This window comes from Ammospiza caudacuta, chromosome 4 (genome assembly GCF_027887145.1).
Source record: "Ammospiza caudacuta isolate bAmmCau1 chromosome 4, bAmmCau1.pri, whole genome shotgun sequence".
Lineage (NCBI taxonomy): Eukaryota > Metazoa > Chordata > Aves > Passeriformes > Passerellidae > Ammospiza > Ammospiza caudacuta.
This window is the reverse complement of record NC_080596.1, coordinates 35239203-35261525: the sequence shown is the minus strand read 5'-3', so window position 1 is coordinate 35261525 and position 22323 is coordinate 35239203. Positions and strand designations below refer to the sequence as shown.

The 22323-nt window shown below is 51.3% G+C and overlaps 1 long non-coding RNA gene and 1 pseudogene across 1 annotated transcript; both read left to right on the top strand.

Moving 5' to 3' along the window:
- The first annotated feature begins 497 nt into the window (after positions 1-497).
- On the top strand, positions 498-11246 carry LOC131557073 (ras association domain-containing protein 6-like; annotated as a pseudogene).
- A 6751-nt stretch (positions 11247-17997) lies between these two features.
- On the top strand, positions 17998-21742 carry LOC131557139 (uncharacterized). Its single transcript, XR_009274688.1, has 4 exons — positions 17998-18211; positions 18809-19023; positions 19389-19543; positions 20646-21742. It is a non-coding gene; the product is annotated as an uncharacterized LOC131557139 (long non-coding RNA).
- Positions 21743-22323: the final 581 nt, after the last annotated feature.

Sequence of the window (22323 nt, the reverse complement as noted above, 5' to 3'; positions counted from 1 at the left end):
TGCTTCCTTGGTGTGCTGCAGGACACTGCTGACCATCACCACTCCTTCCCTTGCCTAGTTTTAGGAATCTAGATGGGGTGCTTGGCAGAGTCACAGTGGTCATACTCTGGCCATAGTGGACACATGGATCCTGGCCAGTAGCTGGGCTGCTGTCTCAGACTGCTAACAACTCCAGCATAATCCTGGAGTTGAACAAGTCTTAAAACTGCTTGAGAAAGTCCTGGTAGATGTAGTGCTTGGGATTTAAGCTACTGTTATACACTTGATGGGAATGGCTTATGGGGTTTTTTTTGAGGAGTGGGAAATACTTGGTTATTAAGGCTAAGTGTGAAGTAGTCAAAATATGGTGTAGTGAGCTCTCAGCTTGACTGTCCCAGCCTGGGTCACTTAGCCAGCTAAAGCTTTGTGCTTGATTACTATTCCATCTTTTGTAGTAGCAGTAATGGATGTATTTACTTTTTTTTCACCTTTTGCTTAGATTCATCTCTTCTGAGTAAATGAAGAAAGGGACTATGAAGGCACAACATCTGGTTTTCTTTTCATCAATGAAGAGAAGTTCATAACCAGGTAAATTATTAAAACCCTGAATATTTAATGAGTTTGCTGATTTCTTTCAAGTGATTCCACATGTATTCCTTGACAGGGGATCCTGTAGACAGCTGAGTCTGCAGCCACAGCAATCTCTACCACTTAGTTTAAGCTGTCTACAGAGAAGAGCTGGCCTTCACATGGAATCAAAAGATCAGAGCATTAAGCCTTAGGGTCTGTGTGATTTGTTCCTTAAGGAGAATAGCCTCTCTAGAGGATTCTGAAATAAAATTAAAAGTTAGGGAAGAAGACCTTCTTGCCTTGGACATCTGTTGGAATTGACCCTAAGTTCCAGAGTTGAGCTCAGCTTGTCTGCAGCTTGGGGTTTGGCAGCCCTGGATGGCAGGGAATCTGTGCAGAAAGACTTTTAGGCTGCTAGCTCTCTGCTGTGGTCAGAGGAAGTGTCTCTTTCACCTACTTGTAGAAAAAGCTCAGAATTGCAGTCTAAATTCATTGGTGGGGTGCTTTTCCACAGTTCAGTCTCCCTGGGAGGAGTTTTTCCTACTGCTGCCCCAAACTCTGAGCCACCTGGCCTTTAGCTCCATCCCCTTTCTTAGGGAATTGTTTTTCCCCTGGTGACAAGAGTGCAGAAGCTGGAAGGAGCTTCTCTCTTCTCTCTTCTCTCTTCTCTCTTCTCCCTTCTCTCTTCTCCCTTCTCTCTTCTCCCTTCTCTCTTCTCTCTTCTCTCTTCTCTCTTCTCTTTCCATGGCTCTTTGTCCTCCCATGGGAAAGAAACTACCTGTGGATGCAGCCAGGGATGGGTCTGCAATGGAATTTATTGCACTGGAGGAGAAATTTGTTCCTGACTCCTGATGTTTTCCTGTGTGGCCTGGGCAATGCTAGTTTCTCCCTTTTCAAGGAAGGCTGTCAGGGCTTTGCCCAGAGCACACAGGCAGCAGATGCATCACTCTCTTTCTCTTCAAGAGTTGTTCCCTTTATGCTGCTGTTAATTTGGGACACAGTGCTTTTGTGCCAGAGGTAATTCATGTGTGTGAACTTGGCATGCAGAAGCCTTTGGAAATGTACCAGGTGTACCAGAGTCTCTGGGGCTTTATTCCTCTATGCGCTTGCCTGTTCCTGTGGTAAAATGTGCATCCTAGTTGAGACCTTTCTGCATGACTATGGTTAAAACTGTCTTCACCTTGCATGAAGGGAAATAAGTGTTTCAAGAACCACTGACATTCCATATGCACTCAGGCTTGCTTCCAATGCAATTTCCAGTCTGTCATCCCTCATCTCTGCCTTGAATCTGCTGTTACACTGCTTCTCTTCCAGTTCTATGCTGCAATCTTGCTGATGGGGCAAGCTGACCAAAGCTTGTGGGATGATTTGGCTGGCTGAACTGCAGCCTCTCCAGCAAAACTGCCATAAATATTCAGGGATCATGTGTAGGGCTTGGGCAGGAGAGAGCACAGGTGAGCTGTCCTGGGTTGGTGTTTCCAGAGAGCAGTCTGGGCTCTGTTGTGGTTCACCACTGGGGCACTTGACCTTGCAGCTCCATTGTATTCTGCTTTTGCTACTGGATAAAGTGGTGAATCTGCAGTGCATGTTATGTTTTTGGGCTTTTGAGTTGTTCTGCCAGTTACTTGACTTTGGTTTCTGTTAATGGCTGTGTTTGGCCGTTGTCACAACAGCATCTGATTTTCCAGACACCAAACTCAGCAGAGATGGCATCTGTCTCTAGGTTAGGGCAGCAGGAAGATGTGTTACAGTTAGGCCACTCCTGGAACTGGGCTGGTGCACATATTCCCTTCTGGGGCAAAATGAAGGAAAATGGGTTTTTTTCTCTTATGTTTCTACTACACAAGGACAAACAAGTCAGAGTGAGCTGCTGATAATCTCTCCCTCAGGGCTTTTCTAATTGTTTGTGTGGTTTGTCACTCTTGGTTGCACTAATGCAAGGCTGAAACCTGAAAGAACTACTTATGCAAACTTCTGAGGAAGGTAATGGCAAGTTTTTCTAGACAAGGCGAGAAACTCTGTGAAAATCTTGAGGGCTTGCTCTGAGAAACAGAACCTCTTTCAGAGATGACCCTTACCAGACCACTAACTGCTGTTAGTCTATGATTTTATTTGCCTTTGCAGTCAACGTGGACTAAGAGTAATAGGTGAGCCTCAGAGTGTGCCCCAAGTCCTTAAGTATTTCTAATCCATCTTCAAGGAGCTCACCTTCTCAACTTCCTACTTGGAAAAAACCTGTGAGATAACAGCTGTCAATAAATGATTGCCAAATGCTGTGAAGTGCAGAGACTTGAGTTTGAAGCACCTCTGGAGCAGGATCAGCAGGTCTGTCATAACATCTGTCAGACAGAACTGCAGATCTATCTCCTACTTGCCTGGTAATCCTGAGCTGCATCTGGAGCTTGCCTGTGTACGAGGCCAAGGTGTGCTTCATCTTGCTTGTCTGTAGCCAGTTATGTGATCAGAGCTGGGCTTGCTTCTGATTCATATCTAAACCTTCTTGTATTCCCTTTTGGTGGGATGACCTGAATGTGGTCCCTCACAGAGACACAAAGAACCTGGAATGAGCTATCTCAACCCAGTGCAAAGAAGGACTTTTGCCACCAGTATTCTGAGGATTTAAGAACAAACTAAGTAGAAGTAAATATTGAAAATCCTTGTTTAGAATCCAGTTGATAAAGCTAGTTAAAAATATTTTTGTGTGTGGAACTGCAGTAATGTAAAGTAAATCATTTACATCCACAGAATTAGCAGGGAATGCAATGAACTCTGAGTTTAGTGCTGCAGCCCCTGTCCTCATGTTACCTGCTAGGTAAAAGCCCAGTTGATCTTTTCCCTTCTCACCATGGGAAAAGGCTGTCTGAAGCAACAGGACACTGTCCTGTTTATTAAGTGGAGAGGGAGAGATAGGAATGCCAGGGAAAGCTCTCCACGTTCATCTCTGCTTGGCCCTCTGCCCCAAGCACAGCCTGGACGTGTTACCTGCCCCCCCTGGCTGTCCCTGGTTCCTCTCTGGTGTGTGCACACCTGGGCCCAGGGGAAAGCCACATTCCTGGGGCCTGTACCCATGCTGGGTTGTCAGTTCTCTGAGGCACTTCTTTATTTTAAACTGGTGGAGGAATTGTAATAGTGTTTCTGATGGTGCATGAGTTGTGAACAGCTCCAGCAGCTCTCTAAGGAACATGTGCTGCAGAGTTTGCAGGTGCTGTGTGTTCCATTTGTGGGTCTGCTGTTCCAACAGCTCCCACAAACATGGAAATAACAGGCAGTATTTGGAAACAAACTCAGTGTCCTCACACCTCGCTGCGAGGCAGGACATGAAACCATCGTAATCCTTAGTCCACAAGGAAGGATTTGTACACTTCCATGCAGTTGTTCCCCATGGTTAACTGCCTCTGCTGCTGGGAAATGCTTGCTTGAATTACAGGCTGAGCCGTCTTTAAATGGTGTGGGGAAAAGTGTTTCATTCTCATGGCCTCTAAATGCATTTCAATAATTTTGTCATTGCTCAGCCCTCCATAGCCTGAGCTGCAGCTGGCTTTGTCTCCATGGCTCCTTGTTCTTGGCAGGGGAGCATTGGTGCATGGGGATGTTGCTCTGTTTGCATCCTCCTCATGGCTGCTACAGAGGTGCAAAGTACAAGCTATGCTGGGGCAGCATTATTAATGTCATGTAAGGCTGACTAATTAATTTCCTCTGGGTCTTTAAAGAAGTAATTTATGAGCAACTCAGTAACCTGGCAAAACTTTTCTCTCAGAAAATGATGTATGGATCATTAATAAACCTATACAGGGGTGCAGTGGGTAGCACAGTTATGGGGTGTTACTCTGTCACATACCACCTGCATTTTACAGTGATGTTAAAATTTTTTTTCATTGTGATCTTTATTCTAGAGAGTAGCTCAATTCTCTTCTGAAGAATTATAACTCTTACTATTCAGATCAAGAGAATCTGCAACTGACATATAATCAGGTAAGAATTTAGGGGTGAGAAACTCCACTAATCTGGACATCACAAATTAGTGCTCTCTTCTCCTCCCAGCACTGGACTCAGCTCCACTCGCTGTGGTGTTGTTATTGCACGACAGGTTCCATCTAATGTAATAAACCAGAACTGGTTTACTGAACTGATCAGGTCAGCCTGCAGCTTTGGCTGTTTTGGAAATTCCTCAAAACTGAGGTTACACATCCTCCATGTAATCTGTTCCAGGGCTGTGTCAGCCTCAGAGATTTCATTGTAGTCCTGTTACTTTGAGGAGAGGCAGATTATTATTAGTTGATTATTTTTACTCCATTATTATGCAGCACTGACTATTTCCCTGTTTTTCTCCAGCAGGAAGGAAGCATCCCCTTCATTGAAGGAATCCTGTCGATATTCTGGGGCGTACGGCATCCTATCAGATTAAAGATTCAGGATGAGAAGCAGATACTCTCTTTTGGGCTTTTCCCCCAGTAAAAGGTAATGGATGGACTTCCCTAGGGAGGCTGGTATGCAAGATAGCTCATGCTGTGGCTTCAATGGCTGTGGCTGGCTGCCCTGGATATCCCAGATTCCCCAAAGGCTGTGGTGGTTGCTGGACAGCAGAGCCTTTGAACAGCCTCTGCTGGGCTGGAAGGTGTGTGTTTATAGCACCTTTGTTTAGCCCTCAGCCTGAGGAGCTGGAAGGAGGCTGCTCTTTTTCATGAGAACTGACAATTTCTATACAAGGACTGGGAAACTGATGTATATAAATGTATAGGAAAAGACCAAACAATCCCCCTGTGTTTCCATGTGCACCTGATACTGGTAGCCCCTGAGAGGCCTCATGTTGGTGCACACTGGAGCATGAAGCCAGAATCTGGTGGGTAAGTGCTGAAGGATTGTCTGTCCCAGCTTACAGGTATGTGAGGTCTGCAACCATTGCTGCTCAGGTGAAGTTCAAGTCAGGGAATGGATACTGGCTTTGTCTGTGCAAAATTTGGTGTAAAAACTTCTTAAAACACTCAGAGACCAGCTGTTCCAGCATCTGCCAATGGCATTTTATATCCGAATGTGTTCTGCTCAGCTGATACAGGTACTCAGTGTACTTTTCCTTTGTTTTGAACACTGTTTCCCCAGCCTTGGTTGGTAAATTTGATGAGCTGATTCTGAATCTTGTAATACAGAGGTAGAGCCAATGTTCACCCTGAATGACTCCCTGATAAATTGAGTATTTCAGAGTTTATTTTTCTAATTACTTATTGTCTTCGGTTGCATGTGAGGCATGTTGGAACTGAACTGGGGATTTAATTCTGCAACCTTTGCAGCTGCAGAGTTCCAGTAAAGTCTTCTTCCCCATCTCTGGCTGCTGAAATTCAGGGATGAATTTTGACAGGAGTAACTAGGAAAGAACCTGAGTTTTAGGCAAATATGGCTCTCAGTTTACCTTGATCAGGTCTGCTGGTGTGGGGTGCATGTGGCCTGCAGGGCAGTTCTTAAAAATCTTCTGGCTGGTGGAAATCTGTATGCTAAAGTAAACATTCACTCATGATCCCAGAAATGTGAGGCTGCCCTGACATGCTTTAAGGTATGCAGAGCAGCTTGGCTGTCTGATCTTAAAGGAACTTGGTAAATGTGTGCAATACAACCAAGATCTTGTTTGGCATGTAAATTGGGGGTAGCTGAGTATTCTTGGGAATACATATATACTTATATATACATATACATATGAAATTTATTTTTAATATTGCACTACAAATTGGTTTATTCTCAGTCAGAGCAGTAACTGGATGAAGACCTTATGCTGAAGAGTTTAGGCAATGATTTATGGAAATATTGACATCTGAAAGGCTGGATGGAACTTCCTGCTCTCCTACACAGCTGGTTCGGACAGCACAAGTGCAACCTGTGTAACAGACCTGTGTCCTGTAACTATTAAACAACAACATGTATGTTTTGTGTGCCTGCCTGGTAGTCTGAGTGTGATTAATCCAGGATATTGCATAAAACAGATCAGGAATTACTGCCAGTTGTTTAACTTGTGTCCTGGTTGGTGTTCAACAGGTTTTACATTGGATGTGTTACATTTGGGACCCCTGGTCATACAGTATTTTAATATGATTGTGTTATGACTTGAACTAAAATGACCATGCTGAAGTCTGTATGTTGAGCAGGGATAGGAATGTATGACATGATCCCTGGGCACAGGATAAATGCAGCCACTGAGCTACTGAGGAGCAGTCAATGGTAACTCTGTTGGTCTTTCAGGGGAATGACTCACTGGGGAGACTTTGATGACCTCCATGACATCAGTGGGGAGGCACTGAAATCTACTGAGGAGCAGCCAGACCTCGAGAAAAGTCAGTGTCAGTGCTCTCAGGTTAACCAAAAATTCTGTGTTCTGTGACAGTGCAAAAGGCCTCTCACACACATCAGCCCTTCCCTGCCAGCCAAGGGAAGTCTCTTTGCTGTGTGTCACATGCCCTGCAAGCTAGGGAAACACCCACCTAGGGCTGCTTAGGGCTCTGCAGGTGACTTGGTGAACAGCCAGTGGCAATGAGCTGTGCTTTCATCCAAGAAATCATTCCCAAGGGAGCAAATCAGCAAACTGCAACCCCTGCAAGCAGCCTATTCTTCATCGTATGCCTCTGCCTCGTTCCTTTCCTGCTCCACCCCCCCAAAAATAATAAATAGTAAACAGTAAATGAAGCCCTTCCCTGAGAGCCTCCCTCCTCTGGGGGTGCTGGCAGCTGCACAGGACGCGTGGTTCTCTTCTGCCCAGGTTATCCGTGCTATGAAAGTCGCGCTCTCAGGTCCAGAGGGAGCAGGAGCTCGACTGTGCCACCGTGCCCCGCAGCAGCAGCGATGCCGCGGCCGCGCGCAGGAGGACCGAGCTCCCCACCAGCACCAGGACAGAAGTGGAAACTCACAGGTTCTCTATCAATGGCCGCTTCTACGACCACGAGGTAGGAAATGTTAGGCTTGGCTTTGTCACCTGAGGGACAGGGAGCCCTGCCCAGTGAGGTGTGCCGCAGGCCCAGGCCGTGGTGTGGCTGTTCCTGTTCCCAGACATCAGTTTTCACTCCGGCTTTTGGGTCAGAAACCAAAATAAGGATCCACAGCCAGATGAGGAGCAGACAAGTGACAGAGCAGTTGCTTCGGAAGTTTAAGGTAAGTCTGCCGGCAGGAGGAAGCGTGGCCGCGTTCTGGAAGCGCTCATTCCCATGTGCACTCCCCCAGCACTGCGGGAAAGGTGTGGGATGGCTGGGTGAGGACAGCGCATGGAGCGGAGTGTAAAAACCCAGACGGACAATTGTAACCCTGTGGTGCTGCCCTCCCGCGGACAGCCTCGGGAACTGCGCCTCGCCTGAAACAGCGGCGATTATGCCAGCGCCTGTCTGGGACGGGCTTTCTCTGAGCCAGGAGTGTGGAAAGATTGGAAGGTTACAGCTACAAGTACTGCTCGAGGCCAGTGCTATGCTGTCTGAAACTACTTTCTTTTTTTTTTTAAGTTCCTTGGAACCATCTCCCACCAACAATGTCGTATGTGGTCAGAAGTAGCTTTGCCCTTGCTGCTGCATATTTCTCAAATATCTTGATTTTCCATAGCTGTTTAGTATTTAATTTGTACTTTAATGGTCTTAAGCTTCCCATTTAACTTATCTGGAGACTTCACTATTGCAGAATTACTTTGTGTGGTTAGTAAGACTTGTGAGTGTCTCAGAAGGAAAACAACTTCTAGGAGTAACAAGGAAGGGAATTCCAGAGCAGGGACTAGAGTTGTAGGGAATACATTGCAAAGCAAGTGTTCAAAAGCTGTGCTGTTTTCAGAATGTGGCTGTCAGGCACGAGGGTAGGTCACAGAGGTTTACCTTGATGGCAGCACAAACAGCAGATCTACGTGTGAGGGGAGAATAAGCTCTAGGAAGCAGTTAAGGATGCTGCAAGGAAAGCAGGCAGGACAGATCTGGGTTTGCAGTGTGTTACTGTGGGAACACAAGGGTGAGGGCTGGCACAGGGACAGTGAACATGGCAGCACAGCTTTCTGCCTCATCCAGATCCACTGTCTTTAACTCTTGTACAGACAGGATCCAAATCTCTGAGCTGACACACACAGGGAAAGTGTGCTGAGAGGGAAGTGCTGGGAATATCTGTAAGTCTGAATGGAATTTTTTTTTTTTTCACAGCTAGAAAACAGCCCCCATGAATTTGCACTTTAGGTTATCCATGCATCTGGAGGTAAACCAGCCACTGCTGCCTGAGCACTTCAGCTCTGATCATTCTGTGTCTGTGTGGAATGTGTCCCTTGGAGTAATAGGACTTGTGCCAGGCCTCTGTCCTTGCTTGTGCACTGTGTGTGTGCTGTGACATCTTGCCTTCTCAGGGACCCTTCAGAGATGTCTCCTCTGGAGAGGAAAAGCTGAATAATTTTGTGTATTTCAGCTGACAGCTTTGCATTGCTTATGCTGAGTTCAAAGTACTCACTGGTCAGTGGAAAAAGGTTACTTCCATAGCAGTTTACTTTTCCAGGAAAAGGGAGATTTGATCTTTAATAAAGGGAACACCTGGGAGAATAGGAGGGAACTGGGGGAGAAGGTATTTTAAATAGCACAACATTAGGGACCTGTTAGGTATCTGGTCATTGCACTCGAGTCAGTATGGGATCCTTGTCAGGAAAAAAGGCTCATGTCTGCAGGTGGTAGATGGAGCCCCTGTGGTTGGTTCTGTGTTTTGTGACACTGCTTATACATTCTAGAAAGGAAGCAGCTGAGGAGTAGAGATGTTCCCTTGCTGCACAGGCTGCTGCAGGGGCCCTCTGAAAAGTTGGTAAATCCTTTCTCATGGATGGGGACGTGGAGGAGATCAGCAGTGATGTATGTATATCCTCACTTCTCAAAGCTCATGGAGTTTTCCTCAGTGACCACAGTCAGTAGTGCCTTTCTTGTCTTCTCCTTGGTAGGTGGCTCAGTACATTTCATTCCATCTTCCCTTCTTGGAATCCATTCTGCACAGAATAAATGAAGAGGAGGAGCTGGAGATTCAACAGAAAACTACAAGGTAAGCAGACACAAAATGAGGTGTCACAGAGTCCAGGGCAATCTGTACAACTGGCTCATGAGGAGAACATATGGATGTAGCAGAGTGCAGGTGGAACACTGTGATTGGAAGGCTGGAGGCATTGGGAGGGTTTGTAATCTTTCCCCTATCCTGCTGCTCTTAAAGATTCCATAATTAACACTGACTACACACAGACTGGAGGCCTCAGAAAATTTGGACCCTCAGGGTAACTTCTCTTTATTTTGTTTGCTGTTTGCTTTCTGGGTCTTTGACTGGCTTGGTCGGTACTTGCTGCTGTTCCCTTGGAAAGGGCAAATGCAGCACCACACGTGGCACCATTTTGGTTCTGTACCATTTCAGCCACATCAGTGCCTGATGTCCCCTTAAAACTTGAGGTGAGTGATGGAAATGCCCCTGGCAAAAAGGGGGATTGTCCCACAGGTGCAAGCCAGAGGAGCTGCCATATTTGTGAGCCTCTCCTGAGTCCAGGAGCACTAAGAGGCTGCAGCAGCCACAGATCTGTTACTGCATGATGGGCTGATAATCACCTTGAATCCAAGTGTCAGGAAACATTTAGAAAATACCAGACTTGCCTGCATTGGAAAAGTGGGCCATGGCCACAAAGGTTGGGAATGGACCCACGTGTGAGCAGCTGGTTGGAATTTGTGCTGAAGGTTTGCAGAGGTTATTTCAATGCCTTCTCCCTCTCAGGTACACACGAGAGAAGAGGCTGATCCAGCAGCACCTGCGCAGTCAGAGCATTCAGAAAACAGAAACCACGGTGTGATGGGACGGCCCTGGAGAGCACTGGGAATGCCCCGGGAACGCCTGGGCTGCTGAAGGACAGTCCTGCTGCCTTCTGGGCTGGGACTGAGCAGTGACAGTGCCCCGTGGGAGAAGTGTCCCCTCACCATTAACCCCTGCAGCGCTGGGCTGCGGGCTGCGAGCACCCACAGAGATGCACATTGCCCAAACTGCAGATGCTGGCTCTGACTTGGAACTTGGGCAAAAACTCCCCTGAAAAGCCCAAGGCTTTAAATCCTGCTGATGTGGGACCTGGCACCAAGAGGCTGGCGTAGAAAAATAACCAATGTGCTGGTAGAAAATGTGCAAACTAGGAATATGGTTATCCCTCTGTTAAAGAAATGTTGTGTTATAACAGCAGAAAGCTTTTCAGTAGAGCCAAGTGGCAGAAGATATTTATGTATTTAAGACTGCAGGTAGGATTTCCAGTTAAGTTATAAAACATCCATGCAAGATGCCTGAAATCCATGGGCTTCAGGGTGGTGGATGCAGAAACTACTTTAGCTTTGAGCTGCTGTTAGAAAAACATAACTGGAAACCCTCCCACTTAGGAGCTGCTCAGCTCTTAGCAATGACAGGGAATTTATTGCTGAAATACCTCGTGCACTGCAAAGTAAGGACTGACTGAACACTGTGGGGTCCTGAAAGGCACCTCAGTGGTTTCTGCAGTTGGAATTGGTGATTGTGTTCCTTCCTGAGTGTTGTGTTTGACAGGGAATGGAGGTGCTCAGTGAGAGGCTGTGTGTCACAGCCAGGGAGGACAGGGCCCACAGCCTCCCCAAGGATGTGGTTTGGCTCCAGCCCAGCCCCACGCAGGGCACTGCAGCCCCTGCCAGGTCCTTCCTGGCTGAGCTGTGCTCCATCTTAGAGCTCGTTACAGAGACGTAAATAAAATAAATCTCTGCACAGCTCCTTGTCCTCCTGCACTACCTGGTTGTCTTCACCTGGTGTCTGTGCCTTACCTCAGCTGCTTTGTCTCAGGCAGGTAACAAATGCTTGTGAGGGAGGAAAGGGATGTGCAGAACATGTGGCCTCGAAATTGTATGGAGTAAATAAAATTTTAAAACTTTACACTGCCCGAAATCCTGTTACTGGGATGGGAATTCAGAAAGTAAAGGTCAAGGTGCTGATATTGAAGCTCCTCAGGTTGCAGCAAGTGTGTTATTTCAAAGTACAGTTTATAATCCTGCCCAGGAGAATGGGTAGGGACAAGGGAGCACAGAGGGCAGAAATAACAATAAGTCATGGTTAAGAGGTAGGAATTAAATAGACCATTTTTGTCACCATCTGATGTTCAAGACTTGAATCCTTTTCAATTCTCTTGTCTTGCTGAATTGGGACTGAAAACTTTGGGCAGACAGAAGTTTGGGGATAGGGCACAGAGCTGGTGCTGTTGGCCAGGATTTCAGGGAGAGGGCAATGGTGCTGTGACTCCTGAGGGGCTGGTTCTTTGTGAGTGCTGTGCTGGCTAAATGAACCATTTCTGACAAATACAGGCAGGAGCAGGGGAAGAATCTCTTCCAAGGTATTCTGGGACACTCAAAGAAACACAGCAAGGACACACAGGTGACAGAGGAGAGGGAGGTCACTCAGGTTCAAACACAAAGCCATTAACCACAGAAACAGTGATCACAGTCCATAGCTTACCTGAATTTGTGCATTTGATCTCATTTGCACTTACACTTCATAAGCTTAGGATTTAAAATGCCTTTATTTGTTTTGTTCTGTGACTATTTGGGATAATATGATAACATTTCCTACCAGAAGGTGGTGGCCACAGCCAAACCCTGAATTTCCATCACTTAGCTTATTGTTTCAGTGGATTTCCTTACGGGGATTCAGCCTCTCTCTGACCTAAAGGTGGCTTTTTGTCACTTGGTTTGCTTTAAATGCTCCCTGTGCTGTTTGTGTCCCTTGTCCAGCCAGGCCCTTCCCAAGAACTGCTCAGCTCCTTATGCCAACATCATTTTCTCACTCGTTGGGATGAGTTTGGACCCTGGAAAAAGGAAAATCCCTGGGAGCATCAGTGTCAGGAGGGTGGCTGGTGTGTCTGTGACACGTTCAGCGCTCATTAGGCTGTAACTGCACTCGCGCTAATTAATGGGCACGAGAGCAGCAGGCCGGGTTCGGCCGGGCTCGGCTCCGTTCGGCTGAACTCGGAGCCGATCGCAGCATTCGGAGCTCGGCTCGGCTCGGTTCGACCGACCCCGTAATGTTCAGGTTGGTTCGGCTGATCTCGCGTGGGTTCGGTTTATCTAGTTCGGTTCTGTTTATCTAGTTCGGTTCGGCTGAACGCGGTTCCGTCCCGTTCCGTTCAGTTCACCTCGGCTAAACTCGGATCGATTCGGCAAATCGCGGCCGGAGTCGGCCCTTCGGGTACGCTCGGCTGTTCTCGGTCGCACTCGGCTGTTCTCGGCTCCACTCGGCCGCACTCGGCTCTTCGGCCGTCCCTGACTCTGCTCCGCGGTGCAATGGCGGCCGGTGGCGGGGCCCCGCTGCCGGGCCTGAGCCCCGTGAGGGGACAGAGCGCTGGCACAGCCGCCTCAGCCCGGGTCACCCTGGCACTGCCCGGGCCCGCGTCCCCCGGAGCGCGCCCTGCAGCGCAGAACGCGGCCTCGGAGCCAGGAGCGGGGCCAATGGCCTTGGCTCGGCAGCGGCGCCGGGAGGCGGCGGACGGTGCCCTCAGGTGAGCGGCCGGAGCGGAGGGAGCGGGGCTGGGGGCACCCACAGGGGGCCGGGGCACCCACAGCGGGCCGGGGGCACCCACAGCGGGCTGGGGCACCCACAGCGGGCCGGGGCACCCACAGCGGGACGGGGCACCCACAGCGGGCCGGGGCTGCTTCGGGCGCTGCTGCTGCGGGGGACCCGCTGTGGGTGGGACGGGGCTGTCCCGGGCCTTGCGGCTCTCTGGGATCGCGTTCCGTGGAATAAAGCTGGGGCTCGTCCCGGCTGCGGGAGCAGCGCTTTGTTGTGTGAGAAACAAAGTTCACTCCTTAGAATTTTTACACGTTTGTTAAGGAATAAAAGCCAGCGCTTGGGGTGCTGGGCTGTTTGCCAGGAGCAGCCGGTTACCTTAAACCGTGTTCTCTAGATTCTGTTCCATTGCAGTGGTGTATGCATATTCATTCGAGTTTGTACATATTCAAATAGTCCTTGGAGTTTAGATGTTCTTTTGTTTGGTTTTAACCTTCGTGCCATCTTATGGATTAAACCAGTGTACTTTATTTCTTCCTGTGGTGCCATCCTGTTTTATTTTCACTCCCTCGGTATTTGACAACGAGGGTCAATAATTTTTTTCCTTTTTTTCTCGGTGCTCTGGTTTCTGTTTCTGTTATCTTGTGTTTCAGATAAGATTGTCCCCAAATGTGGGAAATCACCTAATTATCTTACACCATGTTCTGAGTTCCTTACATGTAAAAGCATTTTACCATTTCACAGTTTCTATTATGCTGCAGTCTAAAATAGTATCTCTTGCACTGCTATTTGTTAAAGCTCTGCAGTGCATACATGAACTACAGATGATGCTTTTATCAAGAGCAGTAGTTACAGGTTGTACTGTCTCAGGAGTTTTGTGGTCAATACCACTGTGCCAGAGCTAATACACTGTGCCAGAGCTAATACACGAGGCAATAACTGCATTTGTTAGGTTTCATACTGTGCCAGAGCTAAACACGAATGGCAGAGGCAATAACTGCATTTGTTAGGTTTCATACTGTGCCAGAGCTAATACACGAATGGCAGAGGCAATAACTGCATTTGTTAGGTTTCATGCTGGGCTGGGCTGGGCTCTGTGTCCCGGGAAGCAGCGGGATGCGGGTCCCTGTGCCCACCCCGGGGTCCCATAGAGAAGCTGCTCCTGTGGCTGCAGCTGGGGGGCGCTGGGAAACCTGAGCAGTCCTGATGGAAACCCATGGAAAACCAGGTTTTGTTGGGTTTGGGACTTGGCATTTCCCCTGCTCCGTGTGTTCTGCCTTAGGAAACGGGAGCTGGGCACCGAGACACTTTGTTACCCTAGAAGGGACGAGTTTCTTTGTATTTATTTCCTGAGGCGCTGGAACGATTTGGGTCTCAGCTGGCACCCGAGAGCCTCCTCTGTGTCCTGGGTGGGGTGGTGGCAGTCAAAGGGGTCAGAGCTGGGGCGGGAGGGTGGGCAGAGGGGAGAGCAGCGGCTCTTTGGGGATTTGCGTCTGGAAAGGGCCCTCAGGTTCGTGCTGGGCTGCTGGGAACAGAGCCGAGCGTCGCTGGGCAATGAGGACGGTGCAGCCAGAGCGCTGAGGGTGCCGAGGCTGCAGTGGCTGTCGCTGCTGCTCCTGCTGTCCCATCTCTAGCGCTGGGCTGGCACCCTCGGGACAGGGGTGGCTTTTAAATGTTTTAGCGCTGCAGCAGCGCCTCGGATTGGATGGGTGTGAGGATGTCCAGCTCTTCCTTAGGCCTTGGAGCATGGCCAGGGTGCAGAGCTCGTGGTCAATCTTGTTTACACACTTGGAGTAGCAAAAGATTTTAAAACAGGGACTTTGAGGAAATAACATAGGTGAGTCTGTTGCAAGGATAGGTACAAGCTGTCCTTATTAAAGATGCACAGTGCTGGATGTTTTGTCAAACCCCTCTGGGGACAGGACGCGTCCCCAAAGCTTCATTAACCCCTTGTTTCCTGCTGCAGGGCAGGGTGTGCCCCAGCCTCGGGGCTGTGTGGCTCCTCCTGCCTGGAGCAGGGACAGCCCTGAGGCTGAGCCACAGAGGTCCGGTTGTTGGAGCAGCTGGGGAGGGATCTCTGTGCCTGGGAATTGTTGCTGCTGCCTGCCTGTCACAGCTGCAGGGCTCCCTCAGAGCCTGTGCCTGCAGCAGCACTTGGGGCTCCTGTGCTGGGCAGGAGCAGCTCTGGGCTGGGCTCTCAGTGCCGTCAGTGTCCATGGAAATGCAGCGCTGGTTTCACTTCCAGCAGCCTCTGCTGTGCCACCCTCGGTGCCAGGGCACGGAGCTGTGGGGAGGCCCCATCCTGTCTGTGCCAGGGCTGCCAGCAGCAGTGCTGGGCACCGAGGGCTGCCTTTGGAGCCTGGCTTTCACACAGGGTCACACGCTCTGCCCCTCAGCATCCAGCTGGATCCTACAGCTGGACAGTTCAGCCAGCAGGGATTGGAGTCAGCTCTGGGGCCCAGAGCAGGTTCTGTCCCACAGAGAGGGACTGAGCTCCTGGACAGCTCAGAGATGTGCTCTGCCCTTTGGGGCTGGCGCTGAGTGCTGCAGGTGATTGTGGTAAGGGGAATTGAAGCTTTCCTAGAAAAGCCATCAGCTGTCAGGAGAATCTGTGGGAAACAGGTGCTTGGTGCACTGGCTGGTAGCAGGTCCTGGGCTTTTCTCTTCTTTCCTTTAACCTGTTCTTAAGAGGAGCCCAAAACTGCAAAATCGAAAGGAAGGGGGATGTGGGGTGAAAGTTGCTTTTCATTTTTTGAAGTGTTGCTGTGGATTTTGGTGTGTCAAGGGGCACTACCAAAGCAGCATTGGAATAACCAAACTTTGGGACTCTGCACTTCATTCTCTTAATATGTTTGTGTGGGTGCAGGAAATGCCAAATCCCAGAGCAATTCCATGTCTGTAACTTCAAGTGCAACATCTTTAAAGCCAAGTGCTCAGTGTGGGCTTTCCACGTGGATGCAAATGGTCAAAGGCCTTTCTTGTGTCCCAAAAGCAAAAATCCTTTCTCTGTGAGGTTTTGGAGGGGATTCTCTTTGGGATTTCTTGTGATGCAGCACCCTGAGTGTCCCTGCCTTTGTGCAAAGTCCAGTGGTGAAGGATTGAATGACTGACATGTGGGGTCTGGGATAAAAATGGTTCTGTTCAAATTGGGCAGAGAATGCAATATGAAAAATAAGCTTCCTGCTATTGTCTGAAATAGTCAGGAATAAAAATGCTGGCAAAGGACACGTTTGTGTTTGAATTGGTGCCACCTGTCATGGATAAACCCCGTAGGGAGCAATCAGAGCAGAAGTATGAGAGCTGGGATCCTTTGACTTCCACAGTGGACTTAATTTTCTTTTTCTCTTCTCTTTCAGGGCAGGAAAAATCATCCAGCTCCTCCCATCTTTGCCAGAAGCTTTGGTGTTTGGGCAGCCAAAGGCAAGAGGCCTCAGCACCAGGCTCTGCCCTGGAGGGCTCTGGTCCTGCCCACGCTGTGGGGGTGAGTCACAGGGACACAGGGCTCCTCTTTTCCTCTCTGCTGGCATTGCCTGCCATGGCAATGCCATTTGTGCCAGCCCAGCCCCAGCTGTGCCTGCTGGACAAGGGCAGAGGTGAAGGGACAAATGCCAGAGTTCCCTGGGGATGATGGAGCTGTGGTGTTCGCTGTGCCCTGAGGGGCAGCTTGGGCATTGTCCGTGCCCCCAGGACTGCTCTGGGCTTCAGGAGCTCTCAGTGCATTCCCAGCTCTGCCAGGGGGGGCAGCTGGGGCAGGGCTGGGTGACAGCTCCTGCTGGGGCAGGGCAGGGCAGGGCAGGGCTGGGTGACAGCTCCTGCTGGGGCTGGGCTGGGCTGGGTGACAGCTCCTGCTGGGGCTGGGGCAGGGCAGGGCTGGGTGACAGCCCCTGCTGGGGCAGGGCAGGGCAGGGCTGGGTGACAGCTCCTGCTGGGGCTGGGCTGGGTGACAGCTCCTGCTGGGGCAGGGCAGGGCAGGGCTGGGTGACAGCCCCTGCTGGGGCAGGCCCTGGCCCTGGCACGGATGCAGGGGCAGGGCTGGGAGGGTTTGGCAGCAGTGGGAGGAGAATGAGGGATGGTGTGGGCACAGAGCTCAGCCTGTGCTCTGTCAGCACAGCCCTGCAGGGCACTGGGATCTGGGAACAGCTCCAGCTCTCCTGGTGCCCAGGGATGGGCTCTGAGGGACTGGGCTCACCTGTGGCCTCCCAGGTCAGCAGGAACAAGGCAATGTGGCCAGAGCTGTGGCCCATCAGGCTCTGTTTCCCTCTGGGAAAGCACAACAGGCTCTGGGCTCAGGTGAGTTTCCTGCAAGTGCTTAGAGGAGCAATCCAGGGAGAAGGGAGTTCAGCAATTGCACCTGCTGCTGGGAGCAATGCCTCAGGCTTGCTCAGTTTGTGTCTGTGAGAAGTGGGCTTTGGGCTGGAGAGGGGCTCTTGGGAACAAAAGATGGAGTCAATCCTCTCCAGGGATGTGCAGGGAAGGACTGAGTGGGAGGGAAGGAGAGTATTTGCAATGATATCAGCATTTCTCCCAAAACTGGGGTGGAGCAGTGATGGGGGTGGTTGGGTTTGCTCTGGGCCTTGTTATTCCTTGTGCAACTTTTAAATTCTGTTGCATGATTTACTGTCCAGTATCTTTCTAACAAAAACTGACAGAAATTTAGGTTCAGGATTAGAACTTAGGTCCATTCACTGCAGATCTTGCCAAGGCTGGAGGACTGGGGTGGTGGCTGCTCTCATCAAAGGTTACTTATTAGTGCTGTGTCAGATTCCACTCAGTGCTGGGCAGGAAAGGTGAGGGTTTGGATCAGGAATTCTGCAAACAGGGCCTGTGTGATGGTTGATCTGTTTTGTTTTTCAGTGAGCCAGGGCTGGCACAGGGAATCGTGCAGGTACTGACCAGAGCTGCTGCCCTTTGGAGCCATTTTAAAGGTGTGATCATAGAACATTTTGGGGGCTGTTTTCAGCAATCTGGGTTTAGAACTCCCGTCTCCAGCCTGTTGCTGACCCTGAGACATCTGCTCTGGTTTCAGGCTGTCCTTGCTGGAGCACCCTGGTCCCTGCCATCCCCAAGCCCTGGGACACGGAGAGAGCCCTGTCCCAAGTGGCTTTGGCACCTTGGCGGGGATGTGGCAGCAGCCCCAGAGCAGCTGGAGGTGAGAGCTGGCTGTGTGAAACTGAGCAGTGCTTACCTGGGGCTGGGGGAAGGGGAGGAGTGTCCATCCCCCTGGAGCTTTCCTGCTGGGATGGGGCAGCACAGGGAGCAGCATTAACTGTGCCCCTCCCATGGGCACTGCTGCCCTTGGTGTCTCTGCTGTGCCACCAGACCGTGGCAGTTTGCTGCTGTCACTGCCACTGCCGCCCCACGGGGGCTGTGCCCTCCTGCCAGCCCCCGCAGGAGCTCCAGGGGTGCCTGTGTGCTCTGCTGGGAGCGTTTGCTGGGAATGTGCCTCATCCCTGGCAGTGTCCCTTTGTCCCTGGGCTGCCAGCCAGAGCTTGGGGCTGCCCAGGCTCAGGGCTGGATTGCCCAGGGCACTGAGAGGGAGCAGCACAGGGAGAGGGGCTGGCAGAGCCCAGCTGGCAGCCTGTGCTGGTGCTGCAGGTGGGGCTGGGGGCACTGCAGGGAGTGACTGTCCCCTTCCCTAAGCAGCCCTGCAGATCCCAGGGGCTCCTGGAGCAGGATTTTATTCCTTACTTCCCTTTGTGCAAATTCATTCTCCCAGTTGCCATGAGCAATCCTTTGATTTCTCTAGGAGAAAGCCTCCCAGCAGAGACAGATTGCAGTGGAGGCCAGAGTTGTGTTTGGAGCAGGGAGTGCTGAGAGCTGCATCTGCCTGTGCTGCCACAGCCTGGGAACAGCCTGGGAAAAGGGACTGGGGGATTTCTGGTGCCCCAGTGAGAGGAACACAAACTCAGCCATTCAGCCTGACAGGCCCCTCCACCCAGAGCTCAGCACACATCCTCGGAGGTAAGTCCAGAAACACAGAAGAAAAAGGTGACTTGTTTTGCTTTAAAGTTATTTCAAGTTGTTATTAAAGCCCAACCAACATTTGCTCCTGATTTGGTTGAGTAACGAGCAGTGGGCACAGATGATGCCATTCATGTAGCTGCAAACCTGGGGCAATCTAGAAGGGATACAAGAACTGTTTGTGTGGGAAAATGCAATGTGAGGGGATGTCAGGGGCAGTGAGGTGGCATTTGTGAGGGAATTGCTGAGGTCATTGAAGGGGGAGCAGCAGACGATTCCCCTGGGAAATCCAAGGGCCCACAGCCAGGGCTCTCCAGGGCTGAGGGGGCAGCCCTGAGACTCACTGTGTGCTCCTTCCTTGGCAGCAGCCAGCAGGGAAGGGAGAAGAGGATCCCTGTGGGATGAGACTGGAGAGAGCGAGCAGAGGAGCGGCCTCGGGCTGGAGAAAGGCAAAGGGACCAATGTGGTGCCACCAGGGCACCTGTGAGGAACAGAGTGGACACTTGGAGGCCACATGGAGGTGAGGAGTGGATGGTTTGGGGCAAAATGTGAGTTATTCTGCAGGGAAATAAGCAGGGGGTATTTAGGAGGGAAAAGCTGAGGTGATGAGCTCGCCCACCCTGGCACAAGGTGTGTTTGCACAGGCTGGGGCCAGAGGTGAAGGTCAATCCAAAGCCAGCCCTGCTCAGCCTCTAAATCCCAGGGTAAGTTGTACAGGCTGCCCACTGAGGGATTAAAAATACATAAAAATGAAACCAAGAGCATTCATGAGATTCCTGGGAATCCCATTAACTTGTTGTTAGAACTCCTAACACATTTTTGAGCTTTGGTGACAAGAATGCATTTCTTTATTTGGATTATTCACTGTGTGGGATTTGGGGTTTATTTGGATTTTAAAGCTCTCATGGTGGCCCTGACACTGCTCAGGAGCTGGTAGGAAAAGCAGACTCAGAGCTCCTGGCAGGCACAGGGGGTTTCCCCCATAGTGGATTGTGGAGGAATTGTCTGGGACCTGGATTGTCCCTCTGGGTGATGCCACTTGCTGTGATTTGTGTAATTCCATTTATTCTATTCCCAAAACTTCCCAGCCCAGGGGTTTGAGCTGACAGGGCAGGACAAAGATTGTTCTCTGTGTGGGGCCCAGATTTGGGGTTCAATGTCAGCTGTGCTAATTCTGATGAATTATTCCCAGAGCCCCAAATTCCCTGCTCCATTCCCGCTGCAGTAACCTCCCAGTGCCCCATGGAGTGTGGGCATTGCCATGCAGAGCTGCTGCCTTGGACAGCAGCTGTGCCAGGAGCCAGCAGAGCTTCCAAGGAAGCTCAGCAGCACAGGGACAAGGACAGGGTTATATTCCATAGAACTGGCTGTTTATAACCCTCACCCCAGTGGTGTCCCTGGGGTCACTGGACAGAGCTGCCTGGAATTGAGCTGATTTCACCCCCCTGAGCTCCAGAGTGGAGAACATCCAGTTGGTGTTCAAAGCAGGAGAAGGCAGTGCTCAGATGTGCCCCCAGCCAGTGCTGGGGGAGCCCCTGTGCCCGGGGGGGACATCTCTCCCTGCAGAAGCTCAGCTCCTTTCAGAGCCTCAGCAGTGGCCTCTCCAAATTCTTTTCCCTCAGGAAGGGGATGCACAGCTCTGTCTACAGCACACCTCCAGTGGGGCCTACCTGTGAAAGCTTTCCTTCACTTGTGCACTTGCTGCTGGATCCCTGAAAAACTCCAAACTCCATCCCACTGATTTTCAGGTATCTCTGAGGGCTCCTGTCTGGGATTCAGTATCTGTGGGGGAAGATTGCCTGGGCTTTAATGCTGCTGATGGATGATGGCCTCAGGCTGGGGAGGAGGGAAGGGATTTGGGGTGGCTGGGACATACCTGCAGCTGTGTGGGAGCTCTGAACTGGGAATTGCTGTGTGAGCCCCTCTGCAAACAGCCTGTGCCTCCATTCCCTGGTAATGCCAGCTGCTCCTTGGGGTCCTTCTGGGCTCTTGGTGCTCTCTGTGTGGGCTGGAGCATTTCCACGTGCCTGCTCAGAGCAACCCCTGGCCCAGGAGCCACGGTGTAGGCACAGCTCCTCCTGCAGATCCCAAAGACACGAGGGGCTGCTTGCCTTCAGGAGCTTTGGCTCCTCCTGCCCTGCGCTCCCAGCCAGCTGGGACACGCTGAGGGAACACCAGGGAGCACGGCTGGCATCGAGCAGGAGACACCGAGGCCTCTGGGCCAGAAACAGCCCCGGCCTCGGCCGCCGCCATCGCTTTGGCCTGGCGGCGCTCACCTGCAGGAAACGCCGCCTGCCACTCTCCAGAGGAGCTTTGGCCACGGAGCAAGGTCACCCTCAGGACTTGTCTTGTTCACTTCTTCTGGGGAAGCAGAGGGACATTGTGTGAGCACGTTTACAGCTGCTGGGTAAATCCTGGAAAGGGCAGAAAAATCAGGGTCATGGGGAAGGGTTTGGTGCTGACATGTTGAGTGCCAGCCAGTTGTGCCCTACGGCCATTGCAGGGGCTGGTGTGTAAAGCAGCATTAGCAGAAGGGAAGGAGCTGCATTTGCAGAGGAGTTCTCTTACTGGCAGCAGTCATTCCCATCCCACACAGGGCCTTTGGAACAGCCCTGGGATTGGCCCAGGTGTTTGGAGCAGGGTGCTGAGATGACCAAAATTCTGTGTTCAATGTGCAGCTGGGCCAGTCAGTTCTCAGCATTTGACTCGATGATCCTCACGGCTCTGGAAATAAAGAACAAACAATTTTCACTGTTTTTTTAAACACTGGGGGTTTTTCCCTTGTGTTGTTTCCCTGGGGCTCCAGTCCCACACAGGCGCAACTGGAGCAGGAGCAGCAACGCCTCGGCCCCAGCGGCCGTCCCAGAGCAGCTGCTCCCGGCCGGGGCGCTGCAGCCCCGGGGTGCGGGCACAGAGAAGGGGCTGCGGGCGCTGGGGCTCATAGGGGAGCGCGGGGCTCGTGGGGTTACCGGGCCGGGGGGGGAGGGCGTCTGTGTCCCCCCGGGGTTACCGGGCCGGGGGCAGCAGCAGCGCTGAGCGAGCAGCGATACTGATGGGGTCCCGGGGCCGGTACAGGCGGTCTCCGTGTCCTTCCCGCGTCCAGCCGTGATCCAAAGGCTGCTCCTGGGAAGCGGCATCCTCCTGGCGGGCATGGTAGTGCCACAGCACCGGCTCCTTGCCGCCGCAGCCGGAGCAGGCCTGGAGCCCCAGCGGGACCCAGCCCTGCGCCGGCTGCAGCTGGAGCGGCAGCGCCTGTCCCGGAGCGGCTCTTCCCCCCCGCGGTGATGCCGGTCCCGATCC